Source organism: Rhinatrema bivittatum, chromosome 2 (genome assembly GCF_901001135.1).
Source record: "Rhinatrema bivittatum chromosome 2, aRhiBiv1.1, whole genome shotgun sequence".
NCBI classification, from domain to species: Eukaryota; Metazoa; Chordata; class Amphibia; order Gymnophiona; family Rhinatrematidae; genus Rhinatrema; species Rhinatrema bivittatum.
The window spans coordinates 704,392,910-704,419,258 of NC_042616.1; the positions used below are offsets into that span (position 1 = coordinate 704,392,910).

Below are 26,349 nucleotides of genomic sequence, written 5' to 3' on the forward strand. Positions count from 1 at the left end.
GAAGAAGAGACATGTATGATTATACATGTTCTAAGAAAAGAGCTCCTACAGGTTTAAGAGCCACCGCTGATGATTCTTGTTACTATTAGATGCTGAAACAGAGCCCAAGTGCTGGTATGGGTCTAAATGTTGGGCAGTGGTGACTATTTCATGGCACACCTGATCAGGTTTGAAAGCACACCAGTTTGTGTGGCACCCTAGTTAGGAAATGCTGTGCTAGACATACAACTAAGCATGGAAATTATGAGCAAAAGGTTTTTTTTAATGTGGTGTTGTACTGATATTGTCACATGCCACTCCTCTTGGGATAGTGCCATCTGCTAGTTCCTTTTTTTTTTTTTTCAGACGAATAAGCTTTGAAAAGTGCAGTTGCTTCATTTAGCCTGTACTTCCTCCTATAGGTTCACTTCAAAACATTAAAGATAAAGAATTATACTTCCAAAGCACTGTATGATAAATATAGTCTTTGTCTAACATAATTTCAACCCTCAGGGGCTACCCTTTCCCCTAAGCATACTGGTTAATTGGGGAAAACCCTCTTTCAAGTCCTTTGCTGAATTTGATATGACAAAATTGCAATGCAAGAATTTTTTCTTTTTAAATAAATCTTTAAGCAAATTAACAGAGCTTTTCCAATGTACAGTTCCAGCAAGGATAGATTAATATGCTGAGCTGCTTTCCTCTATAATATTAACACATTTCTGTTTTTAGCAGTGTTTCAGACTGGGCACTCTGCTAGAAAGCACCACCTCATATAGAAGAAACAGAAACATGATGGCAAAAAAGACCATATGGCCCATCTAGTCTTCCCATCCATCCAATTAATTTAGATTTATAATTCCCATCACTCCCTTAGAGATTCCCCTTATTTATCCCATGCTTTCTTAATTTCAGATACTGTTTTTGTCTCAGTACACTACAGTAACAACTGCTACCAGCTGTCCACACTGAAAAAGCAGAGTTAACTCTGTTTAAAAGTAGCACTACAGAGAACAGTTCTCTTGTTTAATGCCTTCAGTATACTCCATATCCTTCACTTCAGGCTCAGGGGAAACTTCTGGCAATTCAGTTTCTATACTTTCCTCTTTGTGTAGTTCAGCTTCAGTGCCAGCTCTTTGCTCTGTTTATATCTCTGCCTCCACACAAGGCCAATTCCTCTCTACGTTTTTGCAACCATTGGGCATATTAAATGCTTTCCCCACCCCCCAACCTGCATTATGCTGGTTAGGTGTTCCTTCCTTACCTTTTTTTTTTTTTTAATTTTTTATTTATGCATTTCAATTTATACATAGTAATTATATTTAGATACAGTAATAACATCATTAAGTATTACAGCGTTTATTAAAGCATTACTAATGTATCTACCTTAAGTTTTTATAGTAATCTACTAGAGGTTAATAGGCAAATCAAGCGGTCTAGGAAATAAGTGAGATCAACTCAATATACAAATGAAAAGAATAAGGTAGCACTTTCTATCTATTATGCCTCTTTTCCCAAGGCTGAAGCCTCATAGGCCAGTGTGTCCAAATAAACTCTCAGTTGTGAAGTATCATAAAAAATATATTTCTGATTTTGATGTGTTATTTCGCATTTACATGGGAATCTTATTAGCATTTTCCCTCCTTTAGTTTCTACTTCATTTTTCATTGTAAGAAACTGTTTTCTCCTTGACTGAGTCTGAAGGGATAAGTCAGGATAGATCCAAACAGGTGCCCCATGGAATTTCTCTAATCTCTTCCTCATATAAATGCAAAAGACCTTTCTTACCTTTCTAATGTTCATGAGAAATATAGTTCTGAGCTTTAGCCATATTTAGCTATTTTCTTTCCAGGAAAGACCTGGGTTGTGGTCTCTGTTGCCTTATCACAAGATACACTCATAGATTTGTATTTTAACCTTTTTGTTAACTAGAACTAGATTGAAATGTTTTTAAAAGACTTATCATCATCAGTACCTTGTCTTTATCCCGTGTATAATACTAGGTTGAACTAAAATTTGTAAAAACAACAACAAAAAAATAGCATGGGTAAATAGCGTTTTAAAAAATAAAAAATGTCTAGATTTGCAGATGTTAATTCCAATTTGAAAATTGAGACTCACATATGCCTTGGAAAACAGATTAATCAATACACTGTCCTTTTGTTGTAGATATCCTCTTGTATTTACAATTGCTTAAACTTATACTGTGCCCAACAAATCTTAGTAGATCATCTGTATCTATTATTTATTTTTTTATAGACATTTGATATTCTACCTTTTTCCCCAAGTGGCCTCAAAGTGGATTACAAAACAAGTTTTAACTAAAAGTTACAGTAAAATGGTTGAAGGTCCTTTACAATCACAATTGAATCAGATTTACTATGGATAGCATTGAGAGGCCGGGGGGTAGAATTTACAATCCTTACATGACAGTTCAGGTAGATAGGTCGGAAAAACTGAGTGTCTCTGCTGAGAGGAAACTAAGGGAAGGTGTGGCCATATAATGTGCTTACTTCATTTATCTGGATTTATTACTTGATGTTTTGAATAAGAAATTCACTTAAGTAGGGTATAACATTTTTATAAAGGCAGTATATAGTTGGAGATCAGTCTAGTCTAGTAAGGATTAAGCTTGAAATAAATCAGCTATCAGACTGAATTTATTAAAAAAAATGTACATCACCTTACACATCTCAGTAAAATAACATTTCAACAAAATGCACATTTCAATGGAATAATAGGTTGTAGCAGCATGTTCATGACACTCACAAATGATGCCAGGCAGTTCTTAAATAAGATTGCCTACCCCTGCATGATGTCTCATGCAGGGGTAGGCAACCTTTTTGAAGTGGTGTGCCAAGATTTAAATAGGAGGTAGTTAATGCTGGTCCTCGAGTGCCATAGTCGACATCCTGAACTACCAGATTCCTAAAATGAATATCAATTAAAATATTCAAGAATTATGTAAAAATGACTGAAATCGATTTGTTTTTCCTCACGGGAAAAACAAAATTATAAAAAGGAGATGAGAAATATCTCACTCTCTCCTCCTTAATATAACCCCTGTCAGGAAAACAGAAGAGGCCAGGCTGCTTTAGCAAAAACTACATGCTAATCAACAGAATAACTCACCTCAATCATACATGCAGAACCTCAACAATACAGAATAAAGCAACCATAAAAAAGAAAAACTAGAAACATGAAGACCAAAACTGGAAACTGCAACAAGCCAAACTCTATATGCAGTGCAACAATGTAAAAACAGAAACATTACCATGCTTCATATAACATTAAACAACAAAATTAAAACATCATAATAGTAAAACCATGCCAAGAAAAAGAATACATATTTCAAAACTGCTGATGAATAGAATAAAATCCAACAACTAAAAACTCATACACACATTTTTCATCATTTTTATTGATTTTCAACATGTAGCATAGCCCAGAATAATTCTAAATAGCAGATACAGCAAATAGCACTCAATAATAATTAATATTATGGAAAATAGTGATTTTTTTTTTCTTATACCAGAGAACTTTTGATTTCTAGTCACAATGAAATTGTCTTAAATTAGTTGGGATAGGGTAGGGTGCACACAAAAATTTCCTTTTCACATACACTAACGTTCCAATACGCAAATGCGCGCTCTCTCTCTCTCTCTGCCACATACAATAACATACATGCTTTTTCTTTCTTTATGCATGCAGTCACTCATGTACACATTCTCTCCCACATGCAATCACACACATGCTTGCTCTTTTTCTCCCACATGTAATCACACACATGCTTGCTTTTTCTCTCCCATGTGCAAGCCACACACACGCGCGTTCGCCCTCTGTTTCTCCCATAGGCATTCCACAGACACACACATTCGTCCTCTGTTTTTCCAATGTGCAATCCACACACACACACACACACACACACACTCGTTCGCTCTCTGTTTCTCCAACATGCAATCTCTCTCTCCCACACACACACACCTCACCCTCTTGCTCTCCCACATGCAGTCTCACATACACACACACACGCTTTCCCTCCCATGTGTAATCACATAAGAACATAAGATATGCCATACTGGGCCAGATCAAGGGTCCAGCAAGCCCAGCATCCTGTTTCCAATAGTGGCCAATCCAAGTCACAAGTACCTGGCAGTACCCAAATATTAAATAAATCTCAAGCTACTATTGTTTATTAATTAATAGCAGTCTAGGAATTTATCCAAACCTTTTTTAAACCCAGTTACACTAACTACCATAACCTCATCCTCTGGCAATGAATTCCAGAGCTTAACTATGAGCTGAATGAAAAAGAATTTTCTTCAATTTGTTTTCAATGAGCTACTTGCTAACTTCGTGGGGTGTCCACTGGTCCTTCTATTATCTGAGAGAGTAAATAACCGATTTACATTAACCTGTTCAAGTCCTTTCATTATTTTGTAGACCTCCATCATATCCCCCCTCAGTTGTGTCTTCTCCAGACTGAACAGCCCTAACTTTTTAGCCTTTCCTTATAAGGGAGCCATTCCATGCCCCTTTTCATTTTGGTTGCCCTTCTCTGCACTTTCTCCACTGCAACTATATCTTTTTTGAGATGTGGTGACCAGAATATTCAAGGTGTGGTCTCACCATGAAACGATACAGAGACATTATGACATCCATCATTTTATTTACCATTCCCTTCTTAATAATGCCTAACATTCTGTTAGCTTTTTTGACCACCACAGCACACTGAGCCGACGATTTCAATGTATTATCACCATGATACCTAGATCTCTTTCCTGCATGGTAACTCCTGTAACTACATCAAGGGTTATTTTCACGTAGATAATCAGGGATGAATTAGCCCTGCTATCTGGGTCATCCTCCAGGTGGCCAAGTGACGGAGCTTCTCCAAGCACACTGAGTTTTGGATCATGTGTGCCTGAGTGTGGTTTCCTACACGGCTCCCAGCCTGCCTCAGTCTTTTTTCTTCTGCGCTGCAAGTAGCACGCAAAGCGCTTCTCCTCCTTGAACCAAACAAAAGAAAAAAAAACTTTACCAGATGCAGCCGCCCGGCTTTAAGTTCTGCCAGTGCGGCAAGATCATGTCCATGACCGATGGCCACCTCAGGTCTACATCTGCCTCAGTCCGAACCACGATCGGAAGCATGCTGAAACTGTGGCTACATGTCCCAACAACAATGGGCCGCAAAGATTGAAAAACTCAAGGAGGTGGCATCAGAGTCTTATGCCCCTACCACCGGATCGGCCCAATCATCTCCTGGGCCTAGTTGGGACTGACTAGCCTTGAAGCAAAAAAGGGCTTCCTTGGTGGGCTCTTTGGGTGACTCAGGCATCCCACCGAAACACCCCGCCACTGCCCCGATACACGGACCATTGGGAGATGCACCACCATTGCCCCTGAGGGTGCCGGCTGACTCCGGCGCATGCCACACCCTCCCAACACACCACACGCTGATTCACATGCTGGCCGGCCGGCCGGCCATCGAAGCATACCTCCTCCACCAAGCATAGAAAGACCTCAATGGTCAACACACCGACGCAAGACGGCATCAGGATCGACGCACCATGCATCACCAACACAGAGCCCTGCACAAGGTCACGCACCACTTCCTGCATCCATGAGTGCATAACTCGCTGGCAGCAGGGCCTAGCGTACAAAGGAACTACTCGTCTCTACTCTGATTCTTGAACCACTGGACTTGGATGCTGGTCCTGCTTCGGAAGAGGGATCCTTGGGATCTTCTCAGTCTTCATGTGTCTATTCTGACTTGTCCTCTGTTTCTCAACCCAGATACTCAAGACCACATCTAGAGAAGCCCCTAGCAAAGCGTGACAAATGGAGGAACAGACGGTTCTCGTTGCAGAGGTCCGGATTCAGATATTCTCCTCGCTGCAAACCCACAAGAGGTCCTCTGAGTGATCCATCGCCCGTCACTACCCATGACACCTTGGCCTCCCAGGCAATGCCACAGATCTCAAAGATATTGATGCACTTTCTCTCAACGGTTGAACAGCAGGGCACCGACAAGTGGGCCAACAAAGCACGTGATGCTTTTCCTCTCAAGGCCCCACTTTCACCCGTGCACAACAGTCCTAGCCCTGAACCACATTCCGTCAGTCCACCTTCGAGGGGCTCCCCACCTCAGGATGTTTCACCTCACCGGTCTTCATCCACTTCTCCGGGCTCTTCGACCAGTTATCCTTCTGACCCCCCGGAAGAGCAACCTGAACTGGTTTTCCCTCCGGAAGACCTCGCCTATTCTACATTTGTGGAGAAAGTGGGAAACAGACTCAATATAGAGACCAGGAAGGTGCCGGACCCCCGTGGGAAGTCCTTGACATACTAAACATCTTTGAGCCTTACCCTTGCATGCCGTCTTGGATACAGTGATGACCAGAACGTGGGAGTCCCCCCTTCTCCAGTGGGGGGTGGGACTCCCACTAACATCATGCAAGACCGAAGTCAAATTTCGAATGAGGCAGTCCCCCTTTTATAGCGTGGTCCAACTTCCTCATGCATCCGTCATGGTTGAATCAGCCATTTAGAAGGCAAAGAAGACACGGCTGCACTCCAACACCCCTCCAGGGAAGGACTGCAAGTACCTGGATGATTTTGGCAAATGTGCCTTTCAGGATGGTATGCTTAATGCAAAGATTCAACAACATCAATTTTACATCACTCAATATCTATATGAGTGTCTTCAATCTCTGAAACCCTTAACACGGCAGCTGTGCCAGACAACCACCCGCCTGAACAGTTCCATGATCTAGAGGAAGGGCTCTGACAATTGCTTCATACCATATACGAAGTATTCGATACATCCACAAGAGTCACAGCGGGAGCCATTGCGGCCAGATGTTTAGCATGGCTCCACGCTAGTGCAATCAGAGAAGACATGCACAAGAAGTTAGCCGACCTTCCATATCTCCTGGACAACCTCTTTGGAAACAAGTTGTGGGAGACGGTGGCACAACTCAAAGAACAGAATGTTGCAGAAATGTCACTGACATCACCCATGGACCCCACATCCACCAAAAGGTACTATCCAACTTACAGGAAACCTTACTTCCAGAGGCGTCCATACAGGCCATACACGCCCTTCCACCCGCAGCCTTATCTACCAGCCCAAGTGCAACTATCTCAGCAGTTGCAGAACCACTCTTGGCAGCATAATCTACGACAGCTGTGCCCTCCCCCTGATGGCAACACGCCCGAGATCCCTCAGGGTTGCAGACGGCTGCGACCTCTGTTGCTCACCTCTCTTTTGCCTGCTCCAGTGATTTCAAGAAGTCTTTCGGCCCTAGCCTGCAAACACCGCTCTCCCCGGTGTCCCCGGGTTGGCGTGGGTGATCCCAGACGCCATCAGCCTCCCTCTTACTCCCATCAAGGCGGGAACCTCTGGGGCGTTCCTACCTGTGATGTCACCCGCCAAGAGGTATTTAAACCCTACACTTCCTGACATCCAGCGAGTTAGCAAGGAATTCCATCTTGCCTGATTCCACTCCTTGGGAGATCGTCTCTTCGCTTCGCAGTACTCGTTCCTGACTACTGATTTTGGACCTAAGGTATCCGCTCCTTGGGGGCCTATTTTGCTTTGGCTATCCACTCCTCATGGGGCCATCTTGACTGCTGGAATCTACTACTACTGTCTGTGAGTACCATCATCTTCCACCTTGGTGGCAAGACCTCCGGTGTACCCCACTACCGAGTGCTCTCTGCTACCTGTCTCATCTCTACTAGTGATTGCTCTAGTCTTCTCCGCTCCTCTGCTACGAGTGTGTCCTTCTCTTCTCCACCTGATTCATGGCGTAACCCACGCTGTGGGCCACTATCAGATCACGTCTAAGAAGCATCTCCACTCCAGTGTTGTGATCTGCTATGCTGATGGGAGGAGCAAGCAGATGGGAGTAGCAATCTGATAGGATCTACTCCTCCAGAGGGGAGGAGTTAGCAATCTGTTATGGATCTGCTAGGGAGTTGGCAATCTGTTATGATATAGACTGCTGAGTTGGCAGTCTGTACCAGCGGAGTGCTAGAGAGGATGCTCAGCTGGACAGGAATGTAAATAGGTGAATCCTTGGGCTGATGGCAGATGACAGCACCCCCAGGAGGATATCCTGAGAGGGACCACTGGCTAGGCTTGAGTATGGAGACAGACACAGATAGTTCTTTTATTAGACAGGTAGTAGAACCACCAGAGGTAGCAGTAGTGAACTGATATGCCCGGCAGGGCTGAAGTCCCTCAGATACTGGAACTGCGATCCCAGGGTTGCTGAGCTGTAAAGAGACTGTAGATAGTGAATAGACAGGGTATGCTGTTACACATAGCCAGTACTTAGATGGTAACTCACATAAGGTCTTGAGAAAGCTCAGTAGCTGGAAAGGTTTAGGCCCTCGAGGAGCGAGTACCTGGTTCCAGGGAAAGCTCTGAGAGAGTGGTGGTAACTCACAATAGTCTGTATCTGTAACAGCTTCCAGGCAGTAGAGACTCTTCAGAGTGCTCAGGAACATGGGCCCTCGAGGAGCGAGTACCGGGTTCCTATCTGCAATCTGAAATAGAGAAAAGAGAGCGAGGCCCTCGAGGAGTGGGTACCTCTGGTAAGTCCGAGGAGGCAGTGTAGCTTGGACGAATTCGTATCCTTGTCCGAGTCCGACTCATAGTCCTTGCTAACTCAATCTGTTATTTATTATTTATTTATTTATAACTTTTATATACCGACATTCCTGTATAAAATACAAATCACACCGGTTTACAATAAAAACATAACTTCGCCTGTCAGCGTTACATAGAACAATCAACAAATTATATTAAAAGCATACATTACCTTTGTCAGAAATGTAAAACAATTATAAAGTAGAAATTGTTAACAAGGGAATAAAGATAACAAGGGGAATATTAAAACTAGGGGATGCACGAAGGGGTGCACAAAGGGGAGTTCCCCTTTGTCGCACGGCGCCTGCTGGCTTGGCGCTTTTAACGGATCAGTTCCGTGAGTGATGTCGTCGGGGGAGGGGCGGGTCCCTCAGACCTTTTATTCTTTTCAAATTCATCATCTCTTCCCAGTTTCAGCGCTGTTCTTTTCTTTTTTTCAATTTTTTTTGTCTTTTGTACCTCAGATGTGAACAGGTGATTTCCAGATAGTGGCCAGCTCTCCTCCTCAGCGGCACCTGCTGGTTTGGCGCTTTTAACGGATCAGTTCCGTGAGCGATGACGTCGGGGGAGGGGCGGGTCCCTCAGACCTTTTATTCTTTTCAAATTCATCATCTTTTCCCTGTTTCAGCACTGTTCTTTTCTTTTTATTTTTTCAATTTTTTTTGTCTTTTTTACCTCAGAAAGTAAAGACCTTTTATGTTGGAAGCGGATGACGTCAATAAAGGGGGACGCCCCTGAGGTTCGCACCCTAGCTGGTACATAATTCGGAGCGTGCGCGCCCTACGTCATCAGGAACATGGCGGATCCGCAGCGTCGAGCTGGCCCGGGGATGCCGGGGAGAAGTGGCAAGGAGATGCCGCAGCAGCAAGATGTCCATCAGGCTCGGAGGGAGTCGCCACATAAGTAGAGAGGGTGGAGCGAGGGAGAATAGCAGCCACTAACGCAACATCCAGAGGAGCTGCCCTGGTGTACCCCGCTCTGCGGACCTCTACCAGGAGGACCAGATTCGCACCACTTCACTCTGGACTGAGTCTATGCCCACCTAGTGGGATATCTACATTCCTGTTTAATAAAACTATTACTGTTGTTTGTTTATTGAGGCTAGAGCCTGTCTTAGTGAGTCCCCACAGGGCTCCTCCCTGTGGGTGGAGCCAAGTTCCACTACGAACCAGGGGCCCACAACCACACCGAACAATAACAAGGGTTTTTAGAGAATGCTGGACCGCTTCGGCTGCTATCTGTTGGAGAGAGACTTTCTCATTTCCTCCCCTCTTGGGAAGCGATCTCCGACCGTCGGGAGCTCAAAATCATCAAGGAATGCTACACCCTAAATTTCAAGTCCATGCCGTCCCTTCCCCACAGAGTACGGACGAAGCAGGTCGACTCATGAAGCAGCTGTTCCTTATCTGAAGAGGTCACCAAGCTGCCCCCCCAACGTTCCATCTGCCGTGTCCCTGTCACTCAGCACCATCAAGGAATCTACTCCCAGTACTTCCTCATTCCCAAAAAATCGGGGGGGGGGGGGGGGGGGCTTTGTTCAATTCTGAACCTCCTGACTCTTAACAAGTTCCTGGCCAGGGAAAAATTCAAGATGACTTCTCTCAAATCTATCCTGCCCTTCCAACGACCCAATGATTGGATGTGTTCACTCGATCTCAAGGATAGATACTCCCATATCCCTATGCACTATGCATCCTGGCTGTACCTATGCTTCCAGGTCAGTGGGAGCCACTTTCAATACAAGGTGCTCCCCTTTGGCCTCTCTTCAGCCTCAAGGGTTTTCACCAAGTATCTAGCAGTAGCTGTGGCCCATCTAAGGAAGCAGGGAATCCAAATGTTACCTTACCTCGACAACTGGCTGCTGGTAGACAGGGATCCTACCACCCTCCACAGCGACTTACTGACAACCATCCGCTGCCATGAGAATCTGAGCTTGATCGTCAATTATGAGAAATCCAATCTGCTCCCGATACAGGCCTTGCAATTCTCTGGGGCCAGATCAACACAGAGTTAGACAGAGCATTCCTTCCAAATGACAGAGCCCTTACCCTGCAAACCCTGAAAGCTCAGCTCCTGAATGCCACGAGTGCCTCAGCCTGGCAGATCTTAACCATCCTGGGTCACATGGCAATGTCCATCTATGTGGTGCTGCGCACCCGCCTGCACATGCACCGCCTGAAGTGGGGCTTGAAATCGCAGTGGACACAACTCCAACATCTCTTATCCCGGCAGATTGTCCTCACGCCGAGCATGGAAAAAGACCTGCACTGGTGGCTGGGACCCACCGGCCCATCAACTAGTTCTCAATACGAATGCCTCGAACAAAGAGTGGGGCGCCCATCTAGCTCAGGTTCAAACTCAGGGACTCTGGTCAAACTGGGAGAGGGCCCAGCAGATCAATCTCCTGGAACTTCATGCCATCGGCAATGCACTTCACACATTTGAGAGCTTCCTCCAGGGGAAAACAGTCATGGTCCATACGGACAACCAAGTAACAGTGTTCTACATAAACGTAGAAGGAGGATCCGGTTCCTGGAAATTGTGCAAGGAAGCGGTACAGATCTTGGAATGGACAGAATGGCGATCCATCGCACTACAGGCGACCTACCTTCTGGGGATAGAGAACTCCAGAGCAGACAGCCTCAGCAGAATCTTCCACCCCCACGAGTAGGAGTTTTGACAGGATGTGGTGGAAAGACTCTTTCAAACTTGGGGTTTTCCTCAGGTCAATCTTTTTGCTACTGAGTGTAACCGAAAAATACAGACTTTCTGCTCAGTTTACCCCAGCAACAAGTGCCTAGTGTAGGATGCCTTCCTAGTCTCTTGATGGGGGTTTCTACTCTACGCTATCATTCCCATACCACTCATTTCCCAAACGGTTCGAAAATGCATCAAAGACATGGCCGATCTCATCCTCATAGCGCCTGCATGGCCCAGACAGCCGTAGTACGCCTATCTGATCCGTCTCTCCATCGACAGGCCCATCCCTCTCGGTCACAGTGCAATCTTGGTCTTGCATGAGGGAGGCTCCTTTCTTTACTCCCTCCACTCCTCCCTGCATCTCACAGCTTGGAGATTGAAAGGACGGTATTAAATTACCTGCACCTATCTCCGCAAATTCAGGATATCGAATAATAGAAGGATTAGGGGGCATTCCATGAAGTTAGCAAGTAGCACATTTAAGACTAATCAGAGAAAATTCTTTTTCACTCAATGCACAATAAAGCTCTGGAATTTGTTGCCAGAGGATGTGGTTAGTGCAGTTAGTGTAGCTGGGTTCAAAAAAGGTTTGGATAGGTTCTTGGAGGAGAAGTCCATTAACGACTATTAATCAAATTTACTTAGGGAATAGCCACTGCTATTAATTGCAAGGGATGTTCTTTTTTTTTTTTATTTATATTTTTTGAAATTATAACATTTACATATGAAATGATATAATCAAGTATTACAATAATTACACATTACTATTTTTTAAAGAAAACATACTTGTATTCCAGCCCACATCTAGGAGAAGAGGAGAGATAATCAGTCCACATCGCTAACATATTCTCTTTTACAATCAAAACTCCCTTTATACCGTAACTCAAATCACCTGAGATTTATCAGAAATAAAACGTTGCAAGTGGGACGGGTCAAGGAAAACAAACTTGTTATTTTGAAACAATATCTGACATTTACAAGGAAATTTTAAGAAAAAGCTATATCTAACACAGATTGTTTTAAAGACAAAAACTGTTTCCTCCGTGCTTGTGTCGCACGGGAAACATCGGGGAAGATTTGTATCTTTTGACCACAAAAACTGTGATCCTTATTCTGAAAATATTTAAGAAAAAACAAATCTTTATCCCGTTTCAAGGAAAAGGAGACTAACAAAGTAGATCTTGAGTTAATCAAGTCCAAGGAGTCTTCCAGGAAAGTAGAGACTCCTGGGCTATCTAAGATATCAACCCCGCCCTCCTGAGTTTGCAAAATCTTCTTCTTAGGTAAACAATATATTCTCGAAACTAATGGTATTTTCCCTTCATTATACAACAGAACTTCCATCGCATATTTTTTATATAATTCATCAGGATATAGTAGTCTTGAAATTGGAAAATTAAGTAATCTAAGATTACTTGATCTTAATTCATTCTCCAATATTTCAATCCTACTATGTAACATCATATTATCTTTAATGGAAGAGACATTTACAGCCTGTAATTTATTTACTACTGGGTTCAATTTTGCAACGTCCTGTTCTATTTTCTCAGTTCTTTTATCTAAATCCTTAAATTTATCCTTAGCTTCTACAGAAAACATGTGCACGTTGGATATAAACCCAGACATTTTCTTATCTATTTTAGCAGATAGCTTCCATACATCCAACAAAGTCACATTTTCTGGTTCAACATTAATTTCATCCTCCTCATTTCTTATTTCAGAAATTACAGATCGACATTTAACCTTATTACCACTATCTGTTGCCTCGCCACCCAGAACCAAAGTACCAATTTGTATAGTCCGTTCTGATGGAGATACATCTCCTCTCTCGGTTTGTATCACTCCAGCCGAAGGATCTCTATTTTCATTTACTGCAGATGTGACTTCCAAAACCGGATATAAGGGGATTGTGTGGCCCTGGGGCTTTGAGAGGGACCTGCAAAGGTATTCCCCTCCAAATCACCCCCAACGACGGACTCACCCGCATAAACAACATGGGAGTCCATCGGGCCAATTCTCTTTGTCACAGGAGTTGAAGGTGAGGAGGCATAGGTTTTACTTTTTCTTTTTCTTCCCATAAATGTTTTCACCTAGGGGCGCGCGCCGGTGGCTGCGCGCCGCGGTGCCCTTACTTTTATGCTGTCCCGGGGCACTCAGTGATGATGTCACCAACAGCGGGGTTCCGCCCCTCCGATCCGGGCCTCCGCTCTCTTGACCGGGAGAAGATTTTTCACTCTCAAAACTACCAGCGGGTAGTACAGCGGTCAAGAAATTCCCAACGTGTAGACCTCTCTCTCCTCTCCTCGGTCTTCACGCCGCTGTGCCCTTACTTTTATGCTGTCCTGGGGCACTCAGTGATGACGTCACCAACAGCGGGGTTCCGCCCCTCCGATCTGGGCCTCCCCTCACTTGACCAGGAGAAGATTTTTCACTCTCAAAACTACCAGCGGGTAGTACAGCTGTCAAGGAATTCCCAACGTGTAGACCTCTCTCTCCTCTCCTCCAGGGATCTTCTTATTGTTTGGGTAATTGCCAGGTTCTTGTGGCCTGGTTTGGCCTCTGTTGGAAACAGGATGCTGGGCTTGATGGACCTTTGATCTGACCCAGCATGGCAATTGCTTATGTTCTTATATCCTAGTATCCTCCAGGAAACTTTCCACCAGAAGGAACTATCAAGGTAAATGGGTCAGAAATTCAACTTGGTATGTCAAGCACTGAGTGGACCCATTCTCCTGCTCTCCGGAACTACTGCTGGAGTACCTTCATCTTCTGTACCAGACTGGCCTTGCAACAGCCTCTGTCAGAGTCCATGTCAGTGCCATTGCAGCCTACCATCATCTCCATAATGGTACACCGGTGTCCTTCCACCCATTGATCTCCAGGTTCATAAAGGGTGTTCTGCGTCTGCGTCCTCCCATTCTCAAACCTTCAGTTCCATGGGACCTCAATATAGTTCTGGAACAGCTCATGCTTCCACCCTTTGAACCTTTAGAAAGCTGTCACCCAAGGTACCTCTCCTGGAAGGTCCTCTTCCTTGTCGCCTTCACCTCGGTGAGGCACATCAGTGAATTACAAGCTTTGGTTCATTACTCTCCATACCTGGAATTTTATCACAACAAGGTGGCCTTGCGGATGCACCCCGTGTTCTTACCCAAAGTTGTGTCGGCATTCCACCTCAACCAGACTATCACCTGCCAACCTTTTCCCCAAAGCCGCACAAGGACAAAAGCAAGTGGCGGCTTCACATGTTAGAAAGCAAACATGCCCTAGCTTACTACAAACGTAGAATGCGCTCTGAACACAGGGCCTCCAGCTATTTATCTCCTTCAACCCTAATGCCTCGGGACTTTCTGTCTCCAAGAGGACTTTTTTGTCCTGGATTTCCCATTGTATCCAGTTCTTTTACAATAAGAAGTCTGAAACCTTGACTGCTTCTCTGACAGCCCACAAAGTCAGGGCCATGACGGCGTCCATAGCCTACCTGCACAAGGTGCCTATCCTGGACATATGCAAAGCTGCAATATGGTCCTCATTACATACCTTCACATCTCACTACTGCCTTGACCGACAACAATCCATCAACAAAAACTTTATTGAGAATTCGATCAGACCCCGGTAGGCCACTACCAGACACATAGTGAATTCACTAATACATTTAAAGGACGTTAGACACATTCCTACTCCCTTAGCAACCTAAAACTTAACTAGGAACTGATCAAAATTGAGATGAAGGCAGCAGTCCAGCAGCAAGAGGGGCGCTTCCCAGTCTTTTGCATAGAGTGTCACATGTATGATTTTTTACCCACCGGTGAGAAGTTGTACATGTGCATGCGATGCAAAGAGCTCCTGGCTCTCAGAGAACGAGTCTGATCTCTGGAGGCTAGAGTGGCAGACCTGGAGGAGCTGAGGCAGACAGAGAGGTATATAGATGAGACCTTCAGGGACATAGTAGTCAAGTCCCAACTTCAGACTGGCAGCCATGGTGCTGCTTTGGAGGAAGAGGGTCTCATGATGGGAGAGCACCAACCAGGTGCAGCAGGAAAGGATCCTGTAGCAAGGACCTGCTCTCCAGGTGATGCATTGTCCTTTCGCACTGAGGATATCTCCCCAAGGCCTACTGCCCAGGAGGGGAGGGTTAGGTCGGCCGTCATAGTTGGTGATTCGATTATTAGGAATGTAGACAGCTGGGTGGCTGGTGGGCGTGAGGATCACCTGGTTACATGCCTACCTGGTTTGAAGGTGGCGGACCTCACGCGTCACCAAGATAGGATTTTAGACAGTACTGGGGAGGAGCCAGCTGCCATACATGTGCGCACCAACGACATAGGAAAATGTGGGAGGAAGGTTCTGGAAGCCAATTTTAGGCTCTTAGGTAGAAAGCTTAAATCCAGAACCTCCAGGGTAGCGTTCTTTGAAATGCTTCCTGTTCCACACGCAGGTCACCAGAGGCAGGCAGAGCTCCGGAGTCTCAATGCGTGGATGAGACGATGGTGCAAGGAAGAGGGATTCAGTTTTGTTAGGAACTGGGGAACCTTTTGGGGAAGGGGGGGTCTCTTCCGAAGGGATGGGCTCCACCTTAACCAGGGTGGAACCAGACTGCTGGCGCTAACCTTTAAAAAGGAGATAGAGCAGCTTTTAAACTAGAACAAAGGGGAAAGCTGACAGTCGCTCAGCAGCGCATGGTTCGGAGAGAGGTATCTTCAAAGGATACTAATGATGCATTAGAATTAGGGCATCCCAACAGTGTGGTTCCAATAATTAGAAAAATAGTCCAAGTGCCTGTAACTAAAAACTCACCTGAGCTAAAAAATTCTAACTTATCCCTATCAATTAAAAAGCAAAATGAAAATACAAACAAAAAACAAACTTTGAAATGTCTGTATGCTAATGCCAGAAGTCTAAGAAGTAAGATGGGAGAATTAGAATGTATAGCAGTGAATGATGACATAGACTTAATTGGCATCTCAGAGACATGGTGGAAAGAGGATAACCAATGGGACAGTGCTATACCGGGGTACAAATTATATCGCAATGACAGAGAGGAGCACCCGGGAGGAGGTGTGGCGCTTTATGTCCGGGATGGCATAGAGTCCAACAGGATAAACATCCTGCATGAGACTAAATACCAAATTGAATCTTTATGGGTAGAAATCCCTTGTGTGTCGGGGAAGACTATAGTGATAGGGGTATACTACCGTCCACCTGGTCAAGATGGTGAGACGGACAGTGAAATGGTAAGAGAAATTAGGGAAGCTAACCAAATTGGTAGTGCAGTAATAATGGGAGACTTCAATTACCCCAATATTGACTGGGTAAATGTATAATCGGGACACGCTAGAGAGATAACGTTCCTGGATGGAATAAATGATAGCTTTATGGAGCAATTGGTTTAGGAAACAACGAGAGAGGGAGCAATTTTAGATCTAATTCTCAGTGGAGCACAGGACTTGGTGAGAGAGGTAACGGTGGTGGGGCCACTTGGCAATAGTGATCATAATATGATCAAATTTGATTTAATAACTGGAACAGGAAGAGTGTGCATATCCAAGGCTCTCTTGCTAAACTTTCAAAAGGGAAACTTTGAGAAAATGAGAAAAATTGTTAGAAAAAAACTGAAAGGAGCAGCTACAAATGTAAACAATGTCCAAGAGGCATGGTCGTTGTTAAAAAATACCATTCTAGAAGCACAGTCTAGATGTATTCCACACATTAAGAAAGCTGGAAAGAAGGCAAAACAATTACCGGCATGGTTAAAAGGGGAGGTGAAAGAAGCTATTTTAGACAAAAGATCTTCATTCAAAAATTGGAAGAAGGAACCAACAGAAGAAAATAGGATAAAGCATAAACGTTGGCAAGTTAAATGTAAGACATTGATAAGACAGGCTAAGAGAGAATTTGAAAAGAAGTTGGCTGTAGAGGCAAAAACTCACAGTAAAAACATTTTAAAATATATCTGAAGCAGAAAGCCTGTGAGGGAGTCAGTTGGACCGTTAGATGATCGAGGGGTTAAAGGGGCACTTAGAGAGGATAAGGCCATTGCGGAAAGATTAAATGATTTCTTTGCTTCGGTGTTTACTGAAGAGGATTTTGGGGAGGTACCCATAATGGAGAAGGTTTTCATGGGTAATGATTCATATGGACTGAATCAAATCACAGTGAACCTAGAAGATGTGGTAGGCCTGATTGACAAACTGAAGAGTAGTAAATCACCTGGACCGGATGGTATACACCCCAGAGTTCTGAAGGAACTAAAAAATGAAATTTCAGACCTATTAGTAAAAATTTATAACCCATCATTAAAATCATCCATTGTACCTGAAGACTGGAGGATAGCAAATGTAACCCCAATATTTAAAAAGGGCTCCAGGGGTGATCCGGGAAACTACAGACTGGTTAGCCTGACTTCAGTGCCAGGGAAAATAGTGGAAAGTGTTCTAAACATCCAAATCACAGAACATATAGAATGACATGGTTTAATGGAACAAAGTCAGCATGGCTTTATCCAAGGCAAGTCTTGCATCACAAATCTGCTTCACTTTTTTTGAAGGAGTTAATAAACATGTGGATAAAGGTAAACCAGTAGATGTAGTATACTTGGATTTTCAGAAGGCGTTTGACAAAGTTCCTCATGAGAGGCTTCTAGGAAAAGTAAAAAGTCATGGGATAGGTGGCGATGTCCTTTTGTGGACTGCAAACTGGCTAAAAGACAGGAAACAGAGAGTAGGATTAAATGGACAATTTTCTCAGTGGAAGGTAGTGGACAGTGGAGTGCCTCAGGGATCTGTATTGGGACCCTTACTTTTCAATATATTTATAAATGATCTGGAAAGAAATACGACGAGTGAGATAATCAAATTTGCAGATGACACAAAATTGTTCAGAGTAGTTAAATCACAAGCAGATTGTGATAAATTGCAGGAAGACCTTGTGAGACTGGAAAATTGGGCATCCAAATGGCAGATGAAATTTAATGTGGATAAGTGCAAGGTGATGCATATAGGGAAAAATAACCCATGCTATAATTACACAATGTTGGGTTCCATATTAGGTGCTACAACCCAAGAAAGAGATATAGGCGTCATAGTGGATAACACTTTGAAATCGTCGGTTCAGTGTGTTGCGGCAGTCAAAAAAGCAAACAGAATGTTGGGAATTATTAGAAAGGGAATGGTGAATACAACGGAAAATGTCATAATGCCTCTGTATCGCTCCATGGTGAGACCGCACCTTGAATACTGTGTACAATTCTGGTCGCCGCATCTCAAAAAAGATATAATTGCGATGGAGAAGGTACAGAGAAGGGCTACCAAAATGATAAGGGGAATGGAACAACTCCCCTATGAGGAAAGACTAAAGAGGTTAGGACTTTTCAGCTTGGAGAAGAGACGGCTGAGGGGGGATATGATAGAGATGTTTAAAATTATGAGAGGTCTAGAACGGGTAGATGTGAATCGGTTATTTACTCTTTCAGATAATAGAAAGACTAGGGGGCACTCCATGAAGTTAGCATGGGGCACATTTAAAACTAATCGGAGAAAGTTCTTTTTTACTCAACGCACAATTAAACTCTGGAATTTGTTGCCAGACGATGTGGTTAGTGCAGTTAGTATAGCTGTGTTTAAAAAAGGATTGGATAAGTTCTTGGAGGAGAAGTCCATTACCTGCTATTAAGTTCACTTAGAGAATAGCCACTGCCATTAGCAATGGTAACATGGAATAGACTTAGCTTTGGGTACTTGCCAGGTTTTTATGGCCTGGATTGGCCACTGTTGGAAACAGGATGCTGGGCTTGATGGACCCTTGGTCTGACCCAGTATGGCATTTTCTTATGTTCTTAAGTTCTTATGTAGATGCTGAGATGGGTAGATCCATTCTTCAGTCAGATACGATGTAAGGAGACTGTCAACTACATTGGACTACATTGAGCGCAACTTTCTTTCTCTACTAGGGGACATACCTGCTCCCCAAGAACTTTCCTCTGCGCTCAACACTTTTCAGTTGGGAACTCTCAGACAGCGGGGCTAATTCATCCCTGCTTATCTACGTGAAAAAAGCAAGTTTTCTTACCGTAAACAGTATTTTCCATACATAGCAGGATGAATTATGCATACTGACCCACCTGCTTTCCCGAATAGTCTCATCCTTGGTTCCATGCAAGCTTTGAAACAGACTGAGGCAGGCTGGGAGCCGCACGAGAAACCACATGCAGGTGCATATGATCCAAAACTCAGTGTGCTTGGAGAAGCTGTTGGAAATGTTGAATTTCGTGAACCCTTTTGCTGGCTAGGACTGGTGATGATGCACCGCGGGGTGCCCGCAGTGGAGGTCGAAGCCGGTAGGTGGCGCAAAGCAGGAGACTGAATGAACTTCACCACTGGACACCCGAGGTGTCCCCCCCCCCCCCCCGGGATGAGCCCGTGAGGACCCGAGCCACTTGGACATATGTGCGGTCTCCTGATGGATGAGACTTGAGGAGAAATCCCAGAATCCTGAGGAGGCCGGAAGCTGGAACCAGGAGACCAACTGGAACTTTACCACTGGAAGCCCGAGGTCCTCCCAGGAGGAGCCCGTGAGGACTCGAGCCGCTTGGACTTAGGCAGGGAATCCTGGACAGAGCAGAACAGGATACCAAGGGCCAGCTACAGTCGAAAGCCAGGAACCGAAGCTGAAGTCAGGAACGAAGCCTGAAGCCAGGGACAATCCGAAGTCTGAAGCCAAGAATGAAGAACCACAACTAGCAAACTCTGGGAGCAGAGAGAACCTTGTTGCAAGGCAAAGTGTAGGGCTAGTTGCAGGGTTTAAATCCCTGAAGGCATCTGACATCACTGTCAGGATGGAGCTGTATTTCCCGCACTGGCCCCTTTAAGTTTGAAGCCCCTGCGCGCGCGCGTGCGTGCGCCTAGGGAGTGGGGCCAGCTGGAGAAAGTCGGCGGCGTCTCCCTCGAGGAGGGATCGTCGCGTGGATACCTAGTGAGGCGCGGCCAGAAAGCCGTGATACCAGGAGCAGCCCTAAGGTAGGTGGAGGGACCAGCCGCGGACCTCTGCGGGCCGGGGCTGCAACAGAAGCTCCACCACCTGGCCGCCCAGAGGATGTCCCAGATAACATTGCTAATTCATCCCTCTATCTATGGAAAATACCTTTTACGGTAAGCAAACTTGCTTTTTCCCTAATTGCATCATTTTGCATTTGTCCACATTAAATTTCATCTGCCATTTGGAAGCCCAATCTTCCAGTCTCACAAGGTCCTCCTGCAATTTATCACAATCCGTTGAGATTTAACTACTTTGCCTAATTTTGTGTCATCTGCAAATACGATCACCTTACTTGTTGTATCCCTTTCCAGATCATTTATAAATCTATTGAAAAGCACTGCTCCAAGTACAGATCCCTGAGGCACTGCACTGTTTACCTTTTTCCACTGTGAAAACATTCCATTTAATCAATATAGAGAAGACAGAATTCCTACACTTAGAACAAAAAAATACAGAAATTAAACAAAGCCCAATCACACTAAAAAACAACCAACAAATATTACTAGTAGAGAAAGTACGGAATCTAGGAGTAATAATTGACACTGAACTAAGCTTAAAACATCACATATCTCTAAAAGTAAAGGAAGGATACGCTAAACCTATGGTCCTCAGAAGACTCAAACCACTCCTAACAACTGCTAACTTTCGATCAGTACTACAAGCATTGATATTTGCAAGCACTGATTATTGTAATGCACTTCTACTAGGTCTACCATACACCTCACTAAGACCACTGCAAGTTTTGCAAAACACAGCAGCAAGAGTTTTAACCGGCAAAAACAAAAGAGAACATATCACAGAAACACTGGCTGAACTACACTGGCTTCCGATCGAACAAAGAATCCAATACAAAACATTGTGCACCACACATAAGTTAATACATAACGAAAACGCAGACTGGTTATATACAGCCCTTCGAGTACACGTCCCTAACAGAAACCTAAGGTCAGCAAACAAAGCTCTCCTGACTATACCATCAGTCAAAACAGCAAGACTAACACATGTAAGAGAGAGGGTACTATCATTGGCAGGACCCATACTATGGAACTCCATGCCCTTGGATTTAAGGTTACAAAGAGACAGCAAAACCTTTAGAAAAAGTTTAAAAACCTGGCTATTTAAACAAGCTTTCCAGAAAGAGAAGGGAGAATAGAAGCCAGGGATGGGCAAAGCATGAACAATTAAACAACCATACACACTGCAGAAATTCACTAACAGGCCTATCCTGTAAAGTGCAGCCGCGTTTACCCTGCTCCTAAGCCGCTTTTTACTCACGTTCCGGCCGCGTTAGCCCTTCCTGCGATCCCGAATCCCCTTTAACCTACTCCTACCGCGTCCTAAATTCCCCGGGCAACCCCTTCCGCCCGCGGCATGTATATTGCATACAAACAAGCGAATTAGCTATTCCCTAGCATCCCGTAACCCGCGCCCCGACTATCGCTAGTTTTCCCTGCCGTTTTGTCGCACGTTTAACCTGCAAACTTACCGCCTACCCTGACCCCTGCGGTAGAGGCAGGGGTAAGGGTAGATGGCAAGCTTTCCCCCAGCCCCCGCTCACCTGCCCCGGCCGCGATCATGGGTGCCGGTCTCCGTGGCAGCCCCAGTCCTCTCCCCTGCTCCCGAACCCAAAAAAAAAAAAAAGCGAAAAAAACGTTGCAGCCCCCCTCCGATGTCCGAAGGGGGGCTGCAACGTTTTTTTCACTTTTTTTTTGGCTTCGGGAGGAGGGGAGAGGACTGGGGCTGCCACGGAGACCGCTTTCCCCCGTGCAAGTAAGTTGCTTCGCCGCTTCAGTTCTTCCCTCCTCCCGGAGCTGCTTTTTCAGCCTTGCTCCGGGAGGAGGGAAGAATAGACACTATCGGCGAAGCGAAAAAAAACCAAAAGCAATTTTGTTTTTTTTTCAAAAAGCTAAAAGTAAGTTGCTTCGCTGTCAGTATCCCCCCTCCTCCCGGAGCAAGGCTGCTTTTCGCGCCCTGCTCCGGGAGGAGGGGAGAAGAGATGACAGCGGCGAAGCGAAAAAACCAAAAGGGGACCCGACCCGACTTACTTTTGCAGCCGTCCGGCATCGCTGCTCCCCCGCCTCGTCCGGCATCGTTGCTCCCCTGCCTCGTCCGGGAAGATGGCTGCCAGCACGGGGGAAAGCGGCCCCTGTGCATTCAATTGGCTGCCGTGACGCCAAACGTCGTGACGTCACGTCTTGAGCAGCCAATTGAATGCACAGGGGCCGCTTTCCCCCGTGCTGGCAGCCATCTTCCCGGACGAGGCAGGGGAGCAACGATGCCGGACGAGGCAGGGGAGCAACGATGCCGGACGAGGCGGGGGAGCAACGATGCTGGACGAGACGGGGGAGCAGCGATGCCAGACGGCTGCAAAAGTAGGTCGGGTCGGGTCCCCTTTTGGTTTTTTCGCTTCGCCGCTGTCATCTCTTCTCCCCTCCTCCCGGAGCAGGGCGCGAAAAGCAGCCTTGCTCCGGGAGGAGGGAAGAAGAGACACTGACAGTGAAGCAACTTACTTTTAGCTTTTTGAAAAAAAACCAAAATTGCTGTCCGTGTCTCTTCTCCCCTCCTCCCGGAGCAAGGCTGCTTTTCGCACCCTGCTCCAAGTGGAAGGGAAGACACTGATAGCGGCGAAGCAAAAAAACCAAAAGCAAGAAGTAAGTCGTTTCGCCGCTTCCCTCCTCCCGGAGCAGGGCGCGAAAAGCAGCCTTGCTCCGGGAGGAGTGAAGCGGCGAAGCGACTTACTTTTTGCTTTTGGTTTTTTCGCTTCCTGGTATCTGTCATTTCAAATGACATTTGAAATGACAGATACCAGCGTGGCATGAAGCCTTAGGCCCGCGCACCCAGGATACTGTATAGGCGCTCTATCCAGTAAAATGGGTTGCGCGGGTCTAAGGCTTTTCGGACGCGGTTTACATTTAAATAAAATTAGTGTTCAGGATCGAGCGGTAGGTGAGCTGCACTGTGCGGGCGGTAACCGCGGGTGCCGTAGGCACTAAAGCAGCTCTTCCTACCACTCGGTACTGGATAGACCTGTAAGTGTGTAGTTTTTAAGATATAGCGCACCATTACTAATGGATAAGTTACATTTGTAAAATGAGTTCTGTAATTAAAACTGAGAAGGAAAGACATGGACATGATTAATCACATTTAACAACAAACATTGATAACAAACTATGTTACTGAACCTTATGGCTCCTATGTAAACGGACAAATTGTAGTATCATTACTTTTATGTGCCTTAATGTAAACCATTGTGACGGTCCCCACCAAACGACGGTATAGAAAAGACTTAAATAAATAAATAAATAAATCAGTTTGCAGTCCACAAAAGGACATCACCTCCTATCCCATGATTTTTAGTTTTCCTAGAAGCCCCTCATGAGGGACTTTGTTGATGCCTTCTGAAAACCCAAATACACCACATGTCCCAGTTCACTTTTTTCCAAATGTTAATTCACCCCTTCAAAAAAATGTAGGAGATTTATGAGGCAAGACTTCCCTTGGGTCAATCCATGCTGGTTGTGTCCCATTAAACGATGTTTACCTAAATGTTTTGTGATTTTCTTTATAACAGTTTCCACGATTTTTCCTGGTATTGAAGTCAGGCTCACCAATCTATAGTTTCCCGGATCACCCCTGGAGCCCTCTCTTTCCCACATGCAATCTCACAGGCTCTCTCTCCCGCATGCAATCACACACACACACATGCTTTTTCTCTCTCCTATATGCAATCACACACACGTACACAGGCTGCCACACAGGCTCTCACACAGGTCTCACCAACACCCACAGGCTCACAAATACACTCTCATGGCCTAGGCCACTGAGTCCTCCCTCTCAATTTCACCACTAAGGGTTGTTCTCCTCGGTGGTCTGCTGGGCCTGTCTGAGATAGACATCTCAAGGTTCAGACATTCTATTCCTAACGGAGTTGCCTACAAAATCTAGTGTGGGGCACTGTTTTGATGAACTTGAGAGCAAGCTTTTGCTATGCCTGTACTCCATAACCACCAACAGAAAGACTAAAAGAAGATCTGTGGACTCTGCTCCACTTGGCCCCCAGCACATCCCCCAGGAGACTGAGCCACAGAAAGCAGCCCCAGACGCCCTCCGTTCCTCGCCAGTATGTTCCCTTTGTCTCACACAAATGTACACACTCTGTCTCTCTCTCTCTCTCTCACACATACGCACAAACTTACTCTCCCTCTCACACACACACACGCTTTCTCTTGTCTGTCTCTCTCACGCACACAAAAATGCTTCCTTTATCTCACATACACACTGTTGGGAAGCGCTAGGAGAATGGTTCCACTTCTTAGGAGAATGTGTGTTCTTGGACCACGACTTGACCCCAGAGGAACTCCAAAGAGGTGCCGAGGCAGGCGAGGCATGCCCAAGCATGGGCAGGACAGTAGCAAGGCTGGACTGAAGACAAGTGAGGGAATCCGGAACAGGAACCAGGCTGGGCCCAGCTTCTGCTGGACACGCACGCACCAGTGTGACCCAGCAATGCAATGCTGGTCACGAGAGTAGCCCTCTGGCCACTGAAAGCCCTTTCGGACCTGACGCTTGGGAACGACAAGTGCATGAGGCCAGACGGAGGGTGAAGGCAAGAACATGAAGACTCAGACGAAGACTTGGGTACTCAGAGGGTTCAGACGTAGACTCGGATACTCAGACAAAGACTCAGGCGAAGACTTGGATACTCAGACGAAGACTCAGGCGAGGATTCAGGTTAATCAGGAGTTCAAGAAAGATTCGGGTTATACAGGAGTTTCAAGCAAGGATTCAGAAGTCAGGTGAAAGCACTAGGTGAGAACTGCACCGCAGCGTACCCTACACAGCCGCTCATGGCTCGTCGCAGACCACACTGTACACAAAGCAGACTCCAGACGAGATAATGGAGATTGAGACTGGAACATGTCGAAGATTCAGTAGAGGCCTGCACCGGGGCGCACCCTACAGAGCCGCCTGTGGCTGGTCGCAGACCACACTGAAGCAGAGCAGGTTCTGGCAGAGTCTTAGGCATGGATGGAGCAGATGCAAGGGGATTCTGTAGACCGGGAACAAGATACACAGGAACAAGGCTTTAAAAACAGAAGTCTCCCGCAGGCTTGTGCTGCAGAAGAGAAGAAGGCCTTGTACCACGAGGCGCCCTACACAGTCACTTCAGGGCTGGTCACGGACCACGACATGGCATGCCAGGAGAGGTGGACACAAGGAACCTGAGAACTGGATGCAGAGGTGAAGACAAGGGCTTCAGGATCCAGCAACAGGAACACGGAGCGACTGGGACGTCTGGAACATCAGGATGTGGAACAACAGGACTTTCAGGAGCAGAACCACAAAACAACAGGATATCTGGAACATCAAGGCTTTCAGGAACGAACTCACAGGACAATGGGACATCTGGACATTTAAGACTAATCGAAGAAAATTCTTTTTCACTCAACGCACAATAAAGCTCTCGAATTTGTTGCCAAAGGATGTGGTTAGTGCAGTTAGTGTAGCTGGGTTCAAAAAAGGTTTGGATAAGTTCTTGGAGGAGAAGTCCATTAATGGCTATTAATCAATTATACTTAGGGAATAGCCACTGCTATTAATTGCATCAGTAGCATGGGTTCTTCTTAGTGTTTGGGTAATTGCCAGGTTCTTGTGGCCTGGTTTTGGCCTCTGTTGGAAACAGGATGCTGGGCTTGATGGACCCTTGGTCTGACCCAGCATGGCAGTTTCTTATGTTCTTATGTACATCAGGATTTCCAGAAACAAAGGCTCAGACCAGTGGCGTAGCCAGAATTGATTTTTTGGGTGGGCACAAGGTTAACATGGGTGGGCTGTAGGCATGCAGGTCTACTAGTTGTTTTTTTACTGATAAATAATGCCAAATTATGCAGCATAGCATTCACATCTACGCCTAAGTATGAGGTTTACTTAATGATACAAACATAATTCACGGTGATTTGTGGTACTTTAGCCTTCTT

The 26,349-nt window shown here is 45.4% G+C and overlaps 1 protein-coding gene across 1 annotated transcript in view; it reads right to left on the reverse strand.

Annotated features, from left to right (window-relative positions):
• TRIQK (triple QxxK/R motif containing) overlaps positions 1 to 26,349 on the reverse strand; it is a 372,909-nt gene that overhangs the window by 343,976 nt on the left and 2,584 nt on the right. The gene's annotated exons all lie outside the window — the stretch shown is intronic.